Below are 11,047 nucleotides of genomic sequence, written 5' to 3' on the forward strand. Positions count from 1 at the left end.
TTTAAGATCAGTTGTCTGTCCCAAGATGGCGGCGGCACAGACACAGTTTAAACACATTAACTGTTCAAGTCAGTTTTTAAGCAGCAGCAGCCGCCATGTTCTGATTAAAGCTTTTTTCATCTTAAGTGACAATAATCTAAATATTTCAACAACTTTAGTTACACCTTAGTAAACAGCGATGGGGATTTTTGAAATTTGTATTTACAAGGTGATGAATTAAGAACAACAAACACTTCTTCATTGCAGCATTAGTTAAATAGCGCTAGCAATTAAACCCTGAACTCAGAATATTTTTTTACGGGAAAACTAAATCATTTTGAGGGGAATAAATCCCTTCAAAGGGAGGGAGTGTAATGTGTAGTCCTAGCCAGGATAACATACATGCTGTTCAGAAGATAAAGTTAGTGCTGGTCAGCCTTCAATGTGGAGAGAAGATCAGAAAATAACAACACAGCTATCAGGGCATGAGGAGGAGGCAGGAGGAAACAGCTTGGCTCGGAAACACGTTCACAACGAGGCAGTGTGAATGCACTGGTGAGAATTAAGGTGATCACTGTAAGAAAATGTTTTCCCACATTGTTCACACCAGTACGGCTTCTCTCCAGTGTGAACGCGCTGGTGTCTTTTAAGGCTACTACTGTGAGAAAAAGTTTTACCACAATGATCACAGCTGTACGGCTTCTCACCAGTGTGAATGCGCTGGTGTTTTTTAAGGTCACTACTCTGACAAAAAGTTTTCCCACATTGTTCACACCAGTACAACTTCTCTCCAGTGTGAACTCGCTGGTGAGTTTTAAGGTGACTGCTCTGAGAAAAGGTGTTACCACATTGATTACAGCTGTATGGCTTCTCTCCAGTGTGAACGCGCTGGTGTCTTTTAAGGTGGCCACTCTCAGAAAAAGTTTTCCCACATTGTTCACACCAGTACGGCTTCTCTCCAGTGTGAATGCGCTGGTGAGATTTAAGGTGACTACTTTCAGAAAAGGTTTTACCACATTGATCACAGCTGTAAGGCTTCTCTCCTGTGTGAAATCTCTGATGAATATTTAAATATCCAGATCTTGTGAAGGATTTCTCACAGTGTTGACAGTGGTGAGGTTTGGGTCCCACTCCTCCTCTCCGTTTCTATAGCAACAGACAGAGAGAGAGAGACACTGAGTGAACAACCTTCTTAAACCCTGGACTTGCTCTCACTCACAATTTTCACTCTTCATACAATAATTTATAACACAATGAAGGAAAATATATGCCGGTTGCAGACATGTTATTATGGAAGCAAATGTACTTTTCATAACTTTCGTATGTTCAGAAATATTCTAAATTTTTCAGGCAAGTGTCCCCATTCATTTGATTGGCAATTTAAAAACCAAAAAATTTTGCTCACTCTCTTCGGTTTTACTTTCAGTTAGAAATTCCATGGTAACTTTAAAATAACACAAACCTTTCATACATTCTGGGTATTTTTCATCCTTTTAATCCCAATAAAACCTTTAGAAAGACATACATTAATTTGATGTCAAAATAAAGGTAAAGTTCTTCTGGTTACAGACATGTTACTATGGAAACCATCAGGCTCTTCTCAGTGTTTCCCACAGGTTGAGAATTTACTGGCGGTGGTGTGTGGCGCAGGATGTGACGGCACGGTGCGTGAGGTCTAGGTTTAGTAATAATGGGTTCAGTTATAAACTAGTCAAAAGAAGGTGAAAACAATGACTACACAACATTATCAGATCATTTAGAAAGAAAAAAACTATTTACATATTAAACAAATTAGAATAAAGATGAAACAGATACAGATGAAGATATTGTAAAACTATCTGACACAATTTCAGAGTAGTTATTAGGACTGCATGATATGAGGAAAATATGTGATATGCCGTAACGTTGTTGAATATTGCGATAATGATATAACTTGTGATAAATGAACAGATATTAAAATGTAGCCTACTCAGTTCTGCTGCTTTCAGTATTTTGCTAAAAAACAAATTGCTCGTTAAATTTGAAACAAACTAGTGCAGTGCCTGTTGAAAATGTGCCTATTTGGAACGGGCGATTACTTGGCCTGTGGTATTGCTGCTTGTAGAATTCATCAAAACCAAACTGTACCCCACAATGACTTACAGAAGGACCCCACACTACTTTATATGCACCTCCACTGTATAGCCTACTACTGACTTACAGTGTAGACTACTTCTACTTCTGTGTGTGTGTGTGTGCACACAGAGAGAGAGAGAGAGAGACGGTGTTGTCTCGTGTCGGATCGTTAAGGAATTTAACATTTCAGCAGACGTGTTCATTTCCATACAGGTGTATGGCCAGCAGCTACAGAGACAAAAGCCAATGTGTGCTTCTTTTAACTATATATTTAACGATATCTTTTGCATTTCTAATCTAAACAACGTCAAACTGCACTTACTAGTGCCCGTAGCAAGACACCCGTCAAGTTCGAAATCCATCAGACTAACGGTTCAAGAGATATGCGCATAACACACACACACACACACACACACACACACACACACACACACACACACACACACTTCCTCTTAACTTATGTTAAATCACATAAGACTAGGAATATCTAAAGTAAATTCTTGTTCACAATTAATCGAATTTTAATCACGATCACGGCTTCCCACGATCAAATTTGCGTGATTGAGCAATATTTAAAATGCGTCATGGAACGCTCCTTATCAAAGTTTTTGCAAAGCCACTCTAGCGCTCCATAAACCACTGTCTGATCACGTGCCTCCGTGAGCCAATCAGAGTTGTTCCCTGCACCGCGCAGCTTAGTTTCTAGATGTAGACAGTCACAGAGAACAGAGTAACGTGAGGAAAACTCCACAACAGGTAGCAGTCGGTCATCATAAGCTGGTTACGATATTTACCAGTTTACCAGTAAACCCAACATTTTGTCCCGTATGTTTTGTTTTTCAGACAACAGCAGTGACCATAGTGCTAGTTTGTGTCTGTTAGCTCATAGCTTTAGCAGCAGACTGTTTGACGTCCCGTTGTTGGAAAAACAGTCACACTACACCGTTTAGCTGTCAGCATTTTAGCTGTGTTTAATCCAGTTACTACTGTGGCTAACAGTAGGCTAACGTTACCTGCTGTGTAACGTGTTATTAGTGTTTACTGTAGCTAACGGTAGGCTAACGCTACCTGCTGTGTAACGTGTTATTAGTGTTTAGTAGCGTGACATGCAGCGATGTTTATGTTGCCTCTAACGTGGGTTTTGGAGCATCAGAGCGCAACACAGACAGTAGATACCTTACGGCAAACGTGCACGTATGGAAAGCGGTCGCACAACAGCTGAAATGGCATACTCATTCACAGTATCATTCAATAAAAGGAGGAATGTAGCACAATATGGATGTAAAAGCAGTTATAATAAGCCTATGTGACAATAAAATTTGGTTTGGTTAAATCAACAAATAACCGTGATAATTAATCGTGATCTCAATATTGATCAAAATAATCGCGATTATCATTTTGGCAATGATCGATGTGATGATTGTATCTTTAAGCAGTTGCACTTGTTCTGAATACACTGTCTTGTAGTAGTACAGAGAAAAATATAAAATGCACTTGACCTAAATGCACTTTGTTTGTTTTTTAATGATAGAACATTTGATTTTAAAACCTTTCTGCAGGCCAGTAGGCCTGTACATTATTATTTAATGTACACATGAGTGGGGTCAAGTTAAACATTTAAGTTTGAATTTTATTTTATACTGTGCATTGTTGCAATGTGCTAAATAAATATTTGCATAATTTGTAATTGATTTATTCTTTGAAACTTTAATATTAATTTATACAATTGCAATGCCTTGATTTTAGTAAAGTTAGTACAGTCATAGTCATAAATGCAATGGTACTAATAATGGCATAATTTCTTTCGGTGTTTTGGTTTTTGGTTTCTGGTCTTGGTTTCCTCTTTTTCGGTTTTGGCAAAGAATTTTCATTTCGTTGCATCCCTAGTTATTTGGTGATTGATCGCGCTATTAATAGGGCCAAAATGCAGTGGTAGAATGTAACAAAGTACAAATTCTTCGTTACTGTACTTAAGTACATTTTTCATGTATTAAAGTGAATTTAAAATTTTATTTAAAACCATTTAGAATGGTAATATGCAAATAAGATTAAGAGAATAACCCTTTATGCAAGTACTTTTACTTTTCGACAACCATCTCCTGAACGCAGTCTCCCGCTTCCCATGAGGTGCACAGGAAGTGTCATGTCCTTATATGGGAATTTGCGGGGGGTTTTCTTATGCTAATTAGGAACAACTGGCACGTGCTTTCATTTCATCATTATGAAGACGTGGGATTCATCAATCCTAAGAACACAGGTGCAAACAATTCTGTTGTTTAAGAACACGTCATGAATCCAATGTAGAGTATTCTTAGGAACTTTTTTAAGAACATATTTAAGAGAAAACTTGTGAATGAGGCCCATTCATATTAAAAAGGATTTATTTATAAAAAGGAAACACGGACGCTGCAATGAAACAGTGTGACAGAAGATCACGGAAAGTCTGAATGTGTAAGTGGTGAAATAAGTTATTGTTATTATTACATTTTGAATAAATCATTTAAATTCATCCTGTATTTGCGCTGTATTAATATTCATTAATATTGAGATTAGATTTCTGGGACTCTTCAGTCTGGAGTAACCGCTTTCCTTCGCTCACCTCCACCTTCTTCCTCTTGCTCCCTCGCTCCTCTGAGTCTCCCGAGGCCTCACTGACAACTTTCCTCTTGCCCTCCTTCTTCTTCTTCTTCTTCTCCTTGTGTTTCTGCATGTACTCGGTGATAAGGTCGGGGCAGTCCAGGTTGTCTTGTGGCTCCCATGTGTTATCCTCACTGGAAAGGTGAGTGCAGACAGAAGAAAATCTCCTCAGGCTTTGTTTTTAGGCAATACATTCTCACTCTAATTGCTAATTCATATTATTCCTTTGTTCTATTGCCATTGCGTAAGGTTATTTGCTGGTCTGCAACTTAGTGTAAAGATTACTATATATATATATATATATATATATATATATATATATATATATATATATATATATATATATAACCAAGAACAAGTATTAATATTATAGACTCATACTTACTCTGAGAACCCCTTCCATTTCAGCAGAAACTCTACTCTTCCCTTCACTAGTCTGCGGTCCAACACCTTCTCCACCACATACTCCTCCTCCTTCACTAATGCTGCTGCTGCAGGCTGCTCCTCCTCCTTCACTGCTGCTGCAGGAGGTGCTGCAGGCTGCTCCTCCTCCTCCTTTACTGCTGCTGCAGGAGGTGCTGCAGGCTGCTCCTCCTCCTCCTCCTTCACTGCTGCTACAGGAGGTGCTGCAGGCTGCTCCTCTTCCTCCTCCACTGCAGCTGCAGGAGGTGCTGCAGGCTGCTCCTCCTCCTCCTCCTTTACTGCTGCTGCAGGAGGTGCTGCAGGCTGCTCCTCCTCCTCCTCCTTCACTGCTGCTACAGTAGGTGCTGCAGGCTGCTCCTCCTCCTCCTCCACTGCTGCTGCAGGAGGTGCTGCAGGCTGCTCCTCCTCCTCCTTTACTGCTGCTGCAGGAGGTGCTGCAGGCTGCTCCTCCTCCTCCTCCTTCACTGCTGCTACAGGAGGTGCTGCAGGCTGCTCCTCCTCCTCCTCCTTCACTGCTGCTGCAGGAGGTTCTGCAGACTGCTCCTCCTCCTCCTTCACTGCTGCTGCTCCACCTGCAGGAGGTGGTGCAGGCTGCTGCTCCTCCTCCTCCTCTTTCACTGCTGCAGCAGCTGCAGGAGGTGCTGCAGGCTGCTCCTCCTCCTCGGCCTTCTTGTCCATCTTTCCTGCTACAGTCACCAGCTTGACGTCTGCTGAGGGCTCCTTTGGTAGACCCAAGGGGTAAACATGCAGAGATAAGGATACAAGGGTTAGAAGAACTAATGGGAGGTGGGAGTGAATTAAATGTCACTTTTCCATTACATGGTACCCACTCAACTCTACTCGCCTTTTTTGGTTTTCCTTTACGAAAAAAAGAACCTGGTACCTGCTAACAGGTAGGCCTACTTTTTTTAGTTCCACTCAGTCGAGATTCCAAGCGAGCTGAGCCGATACCAAAAGCTGACGTGAAATCGACAGAGGGGAGGGTCCTGAACAAATCCCAGGCATGAAAACGGGTCAGGGGTGAAAAAGGTGAGAAGGATATAACCCCTCTAGGTGGTCCGGGGGCATGCTCCCCCAGGAGAAAATTTTAAATATTCCATATTTAAAGCATCAATCTGATGCATTTTGAGTTGTATTTTTTGCCAACCAATAGGGTTCAATATGCACTCATTAAAGTTAATTTGACTGGCAAAACAGTTAGTCCTTCTGACATTACACAATAATAAGTCATAATTTTTAAAAACTAAAAAAGAAAAAAAAAAAAATACATTTTTACTTCTTCCGACCATATGTTAAATAAAGAGTCAATGTGGATTTACATATTGTCATAATATCATAATCCTACAATGAATCATTGTGAAAACTAAACTTTACTACTTTGGCCAGGTCATCATCAAAAAAGCGAATTTATATATTAGTTGTCATGTACATTTATTAAAAACTTTTCATATAGCTAGACGTCTAAACTCCGTAATGTTTAAATAACTGCCATGCTGATTCCAAACAGACAGCTTTATCAAGGCAGTTTGGGCTTCAGATAGCTTTTAAATAGTGGCCATCGTTAATGACAAATCATGTTCCGCTATGAACGTGCACACACGTATTGTTTGTATCATGGTCGGCCAGTAAAGGAACAGTCGCAACGGTAGCGGCCGTTGCCGGTAACGTACTCGTATGACAGAGCTTTGTGACTAGCATCCAATTACTAGCTAGCAAGCCCTGGCTTACAGCTACTGTCGTACGGTGTCATCCTTCAACATGCGCTGCAGAAGCACCCGGCTCCCTCAGTTTGAGACACCAAGTGCTAAACGGCTTCCCGTCTCAACTCTTTTCCTCTTGTCCTCTATTCATGCCCAGCGCCATTTCTTTTAACTAGTTTCTCAACTAAAGCTTCCTGTATCTACATGCTCCAAGTTTGATAAACTTTGACTAAATTGTTTTAGCCGCGTTACCACGGAGACCACACCGGCACTTGTTCTATGGGCACCGCACTCTCACATTTCGGCAAAGACCCGCCCTACTTTGCATCTGATTGGCTAGAACTCGTTTCATTGGTAGGTGGAAGTTCGATGATTGGTTGAATCCAGCGCATCGAAACAAACCAGAACCAGCGAATTTCGCCGAAAGGTGAGTGATTTTCATGTCTGAAACCAACTATTTTTAAATAGTTCAGCCAGCTGTGTTTTTTTTGCTGCCTCCAGCTTCATTTGAAACTAAATGTGTCTTCTAGCTGTGGCAACATCAACACACCTTCGATATTCTGTGTGCGTGTCACGTTAGGTCACGGCAGTTTACTGCGGCGCCGCTCGTTTTACAGTTCTGCGGAGGCTCCAGGTAGAGCTTTCGCCGTAGCCTACGTACACACACACACACGGCCGGCTCGACGCACACACCAGCACACAAGTATAAACATCAGGCCACTTACATAGGCTACGGCGAAAGCTCTGCATGGAGCCTCCACAGAAATGTAAAACAAGTTCAAGTGGCCTGATGTTTATACTTGTGCGCTGTTGTGTGCATCGAGCCGGCATAGAAGACGACAAGCCACGCTGAGGCGGTACTAAAATCTGCAATGGAAAACGGACGCAGAGTGTGTCGAGTCTATTTGAGGCGAGCAGGTCCCTTGTAATACCATGTTTTACTATATTAAAATGATCTGTTTGAATAGAGATGAGGAAATGATGATGAGGTGACCAATCAATAGGACTTCAGAGTGTGAAGTATCTCCTGCATTAAAACTGAAATAACTACTAAAATGTAAGCAAAAAAAGTCATTAACTGGAGCTAGAAGTTACATGGAAAACTATTGAAAGTAGTAGGATTAGGTTACTAATCTACTACTATATTTGAACAAATTAACAGTTGTTTGAAAATCTGGCTCAGCCTATTTTTAATGAATTTTTATTGGGGGAAAATTCAATACCGTCAATGCTATTGAGTCTAGCTCTTCCAAAATCACTTCACCCATGTAGTGTCTCCCTCTGAACATACTACACCCGCTAAGGTTTGAGAATCTAGATGTGTGGAGTATATCTGGAAGCACTAGACTCAACATTGATGGTATTGAATTTTTTCACAATAGAAATTCATAAAAAATAGGGTGAGCCAGATTTTCAAAACTTAGTGGGTGTAGTATGTTCAGAGGGAGGCCCTAGATGTGTGGAGTGATTTTGGAAGAGCTAGACTCAATAGCATTGACGGTATTGACATTTTTCCCAATAAAAATTCATCAAAAATAGCTGAGCCAGATTTTCAAAAATTAGCGGGTGTAGTATGTTCAGAAGAAGAGCTAGGCTCAATAACAGTGAAGCTGCTGAATTTTATCTTTGTATCCACTTTCGGTTTTGCACTTTGTAGACGGTCCCTAGACGCTCGGCTGAAAGCATAACGCTCACAGGGATGCATTGTATTTATCCACATACGCAGACAGTTCTTTCAGATAAAAACCGGGTTGTAGCTTGTTGTCTATCTTCCTACGGTTAGATAGAGCTGCCTATTGTGTATGTAACACGTTTCATCTAAGATTTATTGAACCGCAAACCCGCGAATCTGCCAATTTCTGTCTAACTTTACCAAAGTATGTGACGTGCAACAACAACAAGTCCCTTCCGAGATGAAATGGTTGATCTTACCATTTTCTTTTTTTTTTTTTTTTTTTTTTTTTTAAAGAGCTTTATTAAGTTTTTACAAATTACAATTTATACATTTAAACATACAGTAGTCTACCTGACATAAATATAAACCATACAAGAATTACATAAATATAACTAATAAAACAAAATGTGCAAACCAAGCTTAAGTGTAAAGTGCCTAGAGCCTCTCATAAAGTGCATAGAGATATTTATAAAGTGCATAGAGCGTTTTTATAAAATGCATAGAGCCTTTTTATAAAGTGCATATAGAGTCTTTTTATAAAGTGCATATAGTCTTTTTATAAAGTGCATATAGAGTCTTTTTATAAAGTTCATATAGAGTCTTTTTATAAAGTGCTGTAGTTCACAGGTTAAAAGTGTCCCAAGGAAGGAGCGTTTTTTGTCCATGGTTCTTCTTCTCCTGATCTCAGCGAGCACTTGTTTGCACACATCGTCACTATTTATGACTGTTTGTTGAATAACCATACATCATCTTGTTTTCAACAGCTTGATGCATACAATACATATGATTATTTGTAAAAGTTCCTTTTGTTTCTCTGATAGAGTCTCGTCAACAATACAGTACATGACAGATTTATATGAAAGTACAAAATTAACACCATACACTTAATTTGTCCCAGACTTCTTTAGCTCTATAGCGGTCCATCAATAGATGCTGTTGAGTCTCATCTTCTTGGCAATTAATCATGGGACATGTTTTTGTTTTTACATAACAACTCCATGATACAACAGCTCTGACAGCGAGTCTATTTACTGACATCAGCCATCTCATGTCTCGAATGCTCTCAGAGAGGTTCTTATTTTTTAAAATTTTCAGGAACTGAGTTCCTTCGTTGTGCGTTAAATATTTATAATTTATATACCCACCATATTTACAATAATTAATTTTTTTTAGAAATCATTTTACTTGGGAGGCCATTTCAGTCAATTTTAAGATTTTCATATTTATAAATAAAATCACCATAAATGAGGTTGTATTCAGGACTTTGTCTGGCTCTTCTTCTTCGTTTCCTCCACTTAGAGCGCTCACCGACCCAGAGAGCATTCCTCGAGATAGCTGCGGACACATTTTTAACAAAAGCTATATATAATTTTATGCTCATATCTACTGCCCCTAACCCCCCGTATTCTTTACTTTTATACATGATTTCTCTTTTTGTTACTTCCCTGGTTGTACCCCAAACTAAGTCCTAGCAACGAGACTGACATTTGGATATTCGCTTCTGCTTCGATAAGTTTGTTTAGATATGATGAAGTTTCTAAACATATCGAGAGCAGACATTTCCAAACTTGATTTCATTCTCAGTGTGAGGAACAAAAGGAACCCGGTTATGTGCAGCAGCAACAACAACAACAACAACAACAACAACAACAACAACAACAACAACAACAACAACAACAACAAGTCCCTTCCGAGATGAAATGGTTGATCTTACCAACAGGAGAACTCGGAGCTCCTCTGCTCTCTCCAAGAGGAGTTGCTGTCTCATTCACCGAGCACCACCACACGCTTCACGCTGCAGCCTAGTGGTTGGGTGCGCCGCTCTAATGTACTCGTGTAGAACGTTGCGTCGCACATTAGTTCCGCTTTTTGCGCTCGCGTGTAAAACAATAATAAATTCATTTTGTTTTTATTTGGTCAGAAAAAAGAAAAAAAAAACATTAAATGTTACATCAATTCTACAAATTAATGGTATTTTACAACTGTCCCCATGTTTTCGATCAGCCCTGTCACAACGAGACTTCCGGTTTCCTCCAAGTCAGGGTTTTTCAGATTAAAGTTTAAAATGAAAGAACGCCGCCACCTGGAGGTCAGGAGGGGAACAACAGATACACATTCAGTTCATTAATCAGTTAGTGGTGGACTGGAACTGAGTACATTTACTCAAGTACTGGACTTAACTCCAGGTACTTGTACTTTACTTGAGTATTAAATCATGTACAGCACATAAATAATTAAAACAATTTGTAAGTATAAAGAGAAATAACAAAATATAAAGTAAGCATTTAAATGTATGTTTCCACCAGACTCCATTTCAATAAAATAGCAATTTCCTGATTATTAAACACACTTCAACTATAGTTGATAGAAAAAGAAAAAATATGTATCAACTGTTCCAACAACAATCCCCACTCTGGTTTGGTTATAATAAACCCTTAATTCACCCATTTACATGTGGAGATATGCTGGCTCTATACACGCTAAAAGTCCTGATTATTTACATGGAGTCTGGTGGAGA

At 39.7% G+C, this 11,047-nt stretch overlaps 2 protein-coding genes across 4 annotated transcripts in view; one reads left to right on the forward strand and one right to left on the reverse strand.

Annotated features, from left to right (window-relative positions):
• Positions 1-10,339, reverse strand: part of LOC114553117 (zinc finger protein 239) — a 134,890-nt gene extending 124,551 nt beyond the window's left edge. For 2 of the 3 annotated variants that reach the window (XM_028574280.1, XM_028574269.1), the window contains exon 1: positions 10,244-10,339. The gene's annotated coding sequence lies outside the window, so the exon portion shown is untranslated. Of the gene's footprint in view, positions 1-5,116; positions 5,186-10,243 lie in introns of those variants that run through there. The other variant, XM_028574282.1, reaches the window with a different exon arrangement.
• Positions 1-11,047, forward strand: part of LOC114553116 (zinc finger protein 271) — a 687,947-nt gene that overhangs the window by 478,598 nt on the left and 198,302 nt on the right. The gene's annotated exons all lie outside the window — the stretch shown is intronic.

The sequence above is a fragment of the Perca flavescens genome, chromosome 3 (genome assembly GCF_004354835.1).
Source record: "Perca flavescens isolate YP-PL-M2 chromosome 3, PFLA_1.0, whole genome shotgun sequence".
Lineage (NCBI taxonomy): Eukaryota > Metazoa > Chordata > Actinopteri > Perciformes > Percidae > Perca > Perca flavescens.